Here is a 7,741-nt window from a genome sequence, read left to right on the forward strand (position 1 = left end):
CCCCATTGGGACTGTGTCCAACCCAATTTGCTTGTATCCATCCTAGTGCTTAGTACCGTTCCTGGCACACAGTAAGCACTTCACAAATATCATCATTATTACATACCCATAAATTTATTTATTGATGTAAAGCCTGTCTTTCCCACTAGATCATGAGCTTCTTGTGGGCAGGGAATGTGTCTACCAACTCTACTGTACTGTACTCTCCCAAGTGCTTAGTACAGTTCTCTGCACACAGAAGCGCTCAATAAATGCTACCGATTGATTTAATCCTGGATGTCTCCCTTTTAAGAGCCCCAAAAAACAAAAAGTCCAGTAGTTCCAGCCACTGAAGATGGGGAAAAGAAGTGGAATTTGGACCTTCAGTTCCGTTGCTATTCCTCTACGTCCTGCCTCCAACCTTCCCAGTGGAATTCTTGTGGCTTTCCCAGGGACATAAATCCATAACATTTTGTGTGGTTGCCTTGCTGTGTCAGGGTCCCTACCTGCTCATAGAGAAGAAAACCACACTTTGTTGCTTTGTTCTGTGTGAGCGTGCACACCACAGTGTGAAGATTCACAGCCGTATTTTCTCCCCTTGGCCAGAGACCCAGACAACGTTTCCTTTCCAACAACACAAACCCATACATCTAAGCCAGTAGCATTATGGACTGGGGATTCAGATGATGTGGAACAGGGACTGTATCTGACTCTATTTTCTGGTATCGGTATCCACCCCAGCACTTAGTGCAATGTCTGGCACATACTAACTGCTTCACAAACACCATTAAAAAGCGGGGGTAATATATACCACAATCATTACTACGAAGGTCCTCGCTTGGGAAAGTCCAAACTACTGTTCACCATGCTAAAAATGGCTGAAAAAGAACCTCTAATTAGCCAGGATTTTAAAGCACACCTGCTATATGAATTGCATTCTATACGGAGCAGAACTTTCCTGTTGTTTAAAATGTTTCATATTCCTGAAAGACTTTGGATAAGATATATTTTCCCTTAAAATGAACCTCATTTCTTTGACAGAAAAACAGATGCTCTAACTACAAAAAAAAGCAGGCTAACAGTTGGAATTTGATCGTTTTTTAGACCTGGAATGCATTCATATCCAAGTCCCTCCCACCTTCTGTTAACACTTCTGGGGATTCAGAGGTATTGTTTTTGGAAAGAGAAATGCACAGATTTTCCATTAATGCTACAGCAGCCTACGTAAACGGGGAGAAAGGAAATGAAAAGTATGTTTCGCAATGTTCAGACACTGTCCCCCAAGTCATATTATTTCGAGCTTTTCTAGGTAATGCTTCAAAAAGCATTTCAGGAAATGGAGGTAAAACTAGTTGTGCTTTTCATTCTTTGACAAAAGATATCTCATAAAAAATTTCCTACGGCATATGTCATGTTAAAACGGGATGTGGGAAGGAAGCAGAAGCAAAGAAAATATGCAATGGCCCTTGGAAACCTCCTGGTGAAAGTTTTTTATACCGTTCGTTTCATTATGGATTTATTTCCCTCTTTTTTGATATTGGAAAATGAAGGACTCTCAGGACAGGATAAAAATGACGGAAAATAAACACTGAACAGGATTTTGCAACAAGAGCTGGTGACTGTATTATCATCACTGTCACTAAGCACTGGGGTAGATACAGCTAATCAGGTTGGACACAATCCATGTCCCACTTGGGGTTCACAGTCTTCATCCCCGGTTTCCAGATGAGGGTATTGAGGCCCGGAGAAGTGAAGTGACTTGTCCAAAGTCACGCGGCAACGAACGGCAGAGCTGGGTTTAAAACCCAGATCCTCTGCCTCTCAGGCTCCCAACGGATTAGATAAATATTGTTAACATCCTCTAAAGAAATCCGGTGAAAACGAAAAATCAGACTGGAACCTCCCAACCACGACCCTGACTTAAATCTGTGCCACAGTGAAGCCGTGTGGGCAACCTCATGCAAATCTGTCGGCAAGTTGGGGCGTTTAGAGTTTCTTAGATGCGCTTTGAGACGAATGATTGAATGTGTGAAGGTGTCTTTCGTTGCGACTGTTGCTAAAACAGTAATTTATTCTGGTTGTGCTCAGCCTACACAGCCAGTGTATCACAACTTGGACGTCGGTTGGCTACGGTTCAGAGCAGGCTGGATAACTCAAGTCGTCGTCTGAGAGAGAATCGCTTTGTGCTTAGCTAAATGTTTTAAGATGGCTCCGTGAGGGCGGGAGGGAAACCCTGATGATAGGAATGCATCCCCGTGTGGGACAGTCTGTCCCTTCCTGATTCCCAGCTGGTTCCTCCTATCTCCTTCATAATAATGGGATTTGTCAGGCGCTCACTATGGGCCAAGCACTGTATTAGGCCGACACGAGATAATTGGGTCAGACCCAATCCCTGTCACATGGGACTCACGGTCTAGGTAGGTGACAGAACAGGTATCTGGTCCCCATTTTACACATGAGAAAGCTGTGGCACAGGAAATGATAATAATAATAATAATAATAATAATGGTATTTGTTAAGTGCTTACTATGTGCAAAGCACTGTTCTAAGCACTGGGGGGATACAAGGTGATCATGTTGTCCCACGGGGGGCTCACAGTCTTAATCCCCATTTTACGGATGAGGTAACCGAGGCACAGAGAAGTGAAGTGACTTGCCCAAAGTCACACAGCTGGCAATTGGCGGAGCCGGGATTTGAACCCATGACCTCTGACTCCAAAGCCCAGGCTTTTCCCCCTGAGCCACAATCTTACCCATCTACATTCACGCTGCTGCTTATATAAAAATTGTGGTATTTGTTAAGTGCTTACTATGTGCCAGGCACTGTACCTGACGCTGGGGTAGGTACACGATCATCAGGTCTCACATGGGGATCACAGACGGAGAGCTGTTATTGAATCCCCGTTTTGTAGATGAGGGAACTGAGGCCCAGAGAAGTGAAGCATAAAATCACACAGCTGACCAGTGGCAGACATGGAATCAGAACCCAAGTCCGCGCTCTTTCCACTAGGCGCCCTGCTTCCCTGCAGAGCAGTATAAACCAAGCAATCAACAGTATTACCTGAGCATTTACCATAGTGAAGTGACTTGTCCAAGGTCACACAGCGGGCAAGTGGCGGAGCTGGGATTTGAACCCAGGTCCTCCGACTCCCGGGCTCTTTTCACAAGGCCACGCTGCTGTTTCTGTCTTGGGTTACATGAACCTGAATGCCTCAAAGCAGGAAGGACAAACCTCTCAGGAGAAGCAGTGTGACTCAGTGGGAAGAGCAGGGGCCTAGGAGCCAGGAGACCTGAGTTCTAAAGCTGGCTCTGCCACTTTCTTGCTGTGTGACCACCTTGGGCGAGTCATTTGACTTCTCTGTGCCTCAGTTTCCTCCCCTGTAAAATAAGGATTAGATATCTGATATTAGATATTAGATAGTCCTTTTAGACTGTGAGCCCACTGTTGGGTAGGGACTGTCTCTATATGTTGCCAACTTGTACTTCCCAAGCGCTTAGTACAGTGCTCTGCACACAGTAATAATAATAATAATAATGATGGCATTTGTTAAGCGCTTACTATGTGCAGAGCACTGTTCTAAGCGCTGGGGGGGATACAAGGTGATCAAGTTGTCCCACTTGGGGCTCACAGTCTTAAGCCCCATTTTACAGACACACAGCAGACAGGTGGTGGAGTTGGAGCGCTCAATAAATACGATTGATGATGATATCTGTCCTCCTTCCCCCTTAGACTGTGAGCCACAGGTAGGAAAGGGACCTTCTGAAATCTATATAGTGTATCTACCCCAGCACATAGCAACAATTTGACAAAAAGCACAGGTATTAGAATGGACTGACATGGTGGATTTTAATGTCAGACTCACTAAATAATAATAATAATAATAATAATAATGGTATTTGTTAAGCGCTTACTATGTGCAAAGCACTGTTCTAAGTGCTGGGGGGATACAAGGTAATCAGGTTGTCCCACGTGGGGCTCACAGTCTTCATTCCCATTACAGATGAGGTAACTGAGGCCCAGAGAAGTGAAGTGACTTGCCCAAAGTCACATAGCTGACAAGCGGCGGAGCAGAATTCGAACCCATGACCTCTGACTCCCAAGCCCGGGCTCTTTCCACTGAGCCACGCTGCTTCTCGAAATCCATAGAATAAACCAGAAGGAGAGTTAACTTAGTTAAAAGGGTCTCCTTTTAACCCTAGTTACACAATGAGATCTTTTGTTTCTAACTAATCGCCAACTGTAATAAAAACAGTTTGGGATTTAAAGGGATAGGCAATTATCTAATTGTCCTTTCAAGGCAAAGTCAAAATCCTTGTGCTTGCATTTATTAGATGCTTACTACGTGCCTAGCCCTGGGTTAAGAAGTAAGGTAGGTTCAAAATCACCAGATCGGACTCAGTCTCCTCCTCACACGAGACTTGGGAAAACAGGTATGTTATCTCCACTTTTTTATTATTATGATGATGATGGCATTTATTAAGCGCTTACTATCTGCCAAGCACTGTTCAAAGCACTGTGTGGGGGGGGAATACAAGAAGAAAATGAGTTAAATGACTGTGGCAAACTCTGGTTTTCACAACAGAAACCTGAAGAAGAATTGCACCTTGTTCTGAGAAGCAGCATGGCTCAGTGGAAAGAGCCCGGGCTTTGGACTCAGAGGTCATGGGTTCAAATCCCAGCTCTGCCAATTGTCAGCTGTGTGACTTTGGGCAAGTCACTTCACTTCTCTGTGCCTCAGTTATCTCATCTGTAAAAGGGGGATTAAGACTGGGAGCATCCCCGTAGGACAACCGGATCACCTTGTAACCTCCCCAGTGCTTAGAACAGTGCTTTGCACATAGTAAGCGCTTAATAAATGCCATCATTATTATTATTATTATTACGGTTCCCTCAAATGGTACAGACGATTCAGTGATACGTTCAAAATTAAATCCAATGTTCCGGGTGAACTCGTGATAGGATTCTTAGGCCGATCTTGGGTGGCTGACAATCTGAACGACGTACTTGTCACCTTCGAACAAGTGAAATAACCATTTCATTCATAAGGTTTTTACCAGTGCAAATACTACTGAATTAGGAAAATGGAGGTCTAATAATTATCTCTCTGCTTGGGTGGATTTCTGTTAAATCTTTCCTCCTCTCCACCAACACCGGCACAGTAAAAAGCACTCAAAACTCTGCCTTTATTTTCCACATACCAGTAGGATGAATCACCCTGGAACCGAAATTCCTATAAACTTACCAGAAAAGTAATGGACAAGATGAATTACCCTTTAATATAGTCATAGACTGTCAACAGTTTTTTTCTTTTTACTTTGTTTTTATGGTTGCAACCATGGTAATCTGAAAAGCAACTAGACAGTTCCAAAACAAGGGCATAGTAAGAAGTGCGGCAGTAAGTGTTGTAAAGGTTTCCATTATTTTATGGAGATGTTACAATGAAGTAGAATTATGATAAATCATATATTCTATAAATCTTGAAACACAGAATAATCAGGACCAGGCCCATATGAGGCAAAGTCTAATAGAATATTAGGGAGAGACTAATAGTGAAGTAATATAATTGATTATTTGAAGCCACACTATAGATGTAGGCTATGCACAGAAAAAGGTAAATAATCAAAAGAACATGATTCCGTATTTGGAATTGTCCAATTCCTAGATTTAAATGATACGGGGAAGAATGATTAACGTTTAGCTGATTTCTAGGGCCTGATAAGTGCTCACATGTAATATTTCAGGAAATGATTGAGTTTTTGATAATCTCACTTTAACTGGTCACCCAAGAATAATAGACATATTGAAAACACATTTCCCTTAAATTATGCTATGATATTAGTGCTGATAATCGTTTCATTTTCATTTTAGTATCCAATTCAAACAACAATCTAGAACAAGAGGAACTGTTAAAAACTTTCATTTCGACAGCCAGCTATGAAAAGCTGACTTTAATATCCAACTACCTAGGTAAGAAATTTGCAACAGTTTGGGGAAGTTAGGGATAAGTTCAATTTCTAGCCTTAGTCAATTCTCTTAAGCTTCCCAAAATGGAAGAACGTTTCATCTAGACTCCAGTTAGCTCCAAAGAACTACCCATCCCATTCATTTGCTTTTAACTTGATGTTAAAATCTACAACCTTTCCCCCTCAAGCTATTCATCTGGCGATTGGAAGGTCATAAATAAGATTAATGTTGAAAATGTTACCATAACAACATATCTCCCTCTCGCCATCTGATGCACTTGGGAGTATTCCAATGATAAGATCTACCTCATGGATAGACTGTAAACTCTAGACTGTAAGCTCCTTGTGGGCAGGGTAGATGTCTAGCCACTCTGCCGTGGTGTACTCTGCACATAATAAGCGCTCAATAAATACTGTTCATTAATATATGAACTATTCTACCCCTCCGTCCCCGTCCCCCCCCGAGGGTGTGTGTGAAAGCCATGTGAGTGTAAAAGCTTCTTACTTTTGGTCTCTGCCATGGGACAGTTTGCACTTTGGTGAACTTTTATAGGACAAAATGTTATCTTGGAGCCAGAGGTCATGGGTTCGAACGCCAGCTCTGCCACATGTATGCTGTGTGACCTTGGGCAAGTCACTTAACTTCTCTGGGCCTCTGTTACCTCATCTGGAAAATGGGGATTAAGACTGTGAGCCCCCCCTTGGGACAACCTGATCACCTTGTAACCTCCCCAGTGCTCAGAACAGTGCTTTGCACATAGTAAGCGCTTAACAAATGCCATTATTATTATTATTATTTTACAGATAACTGAGGGACAGACAAGTGAAGTGACTTGTCCAAGGCCACGCAGCGAACAAGTGGCGGAGCCGGGATCGGAGTAGCTGAGCCGACTGTTTGATTTGGCCCAAAATGCTCTTTATGTGCTCCCTGCTACTTGCCCACATTGTGTGTGTTGCAGTGGAGCCCCTTCCTTCCTCTCCCCTTCGTCCCCCTCTCCATTCCCCCCATCTTACCTCCTTCCCTTCCCCACTGCACCTGTATATATGTATATATGTTTGTACATATTTGTTACTCTATTTATGTATTTATTTATTTTACTTGTACATATCTATTCTATTTATTTTATTTTGTTAGTATGTTTGGTTTTGTTCTCTGTCTCCCCCTTTTAGACTGTGAGCCCACTGTTGGGTAGGGACTGTCTCTATATGTTGCCAACTTGGACTTCCCAAGCGCTTAGTACAGTGCTCTGCACACAGTAAGTGCTCAATAAATACGATTGATGATGATGATGATGATGATGGAGTGAAACAACAAACAGTTTGCTCCATTCTTGATATTCAGCTGCCTCTTTGTTAAATGCCAGCTACATATTCCTGCCCTAAGCTCCTCCTCATCAACTCGGCCGAGACATCTTGGGTCCCTTTAATGTCAAGTGGATTAGCCACCCACTACTTTGAAATAGCTTTAAGCAACTAGCAAGGCCCTACTGAGAGCTCACCTCCTCCAGGAGGCCTTCCCAGATGGAGCCCCCTCCTTCCTCTCCCCTCCCCACCTTACCTCCTTCCCCTCCCCACAGCACCTGTATATATGTATATATGTTTTCACGCATTTATTACTCCATTTATTCATTTATTTTATTTGTACACATTTATTCTATTTATTTTATTTTGTTGATATGTTTGGTTTTGTTCTCTGTCTCCCCCTTCTAGACTGTGAGCCCACTGTTGGGTAGGGACCGTCTCTATATGTTGTCAACTTGGACTTCCCAAGCTCTTAGTACAGTGCTCTACACACAGTA

Source organism: Tachyglossus aculeatus, chromosome 15, assembly GCF_015852505.1.
Source record: "Tachyglossus aculeatus isolate mTacAcu1 chromosome 15, mTacAcu1.pri, whole genome shotgun sequence".
Lineage (NCBI taxonomy): Eukaryota > Metazoa > Chordata > Mammalia > Monotremata > Tachyglossidae > Tachyglossus > Tachyglossus aculeatus.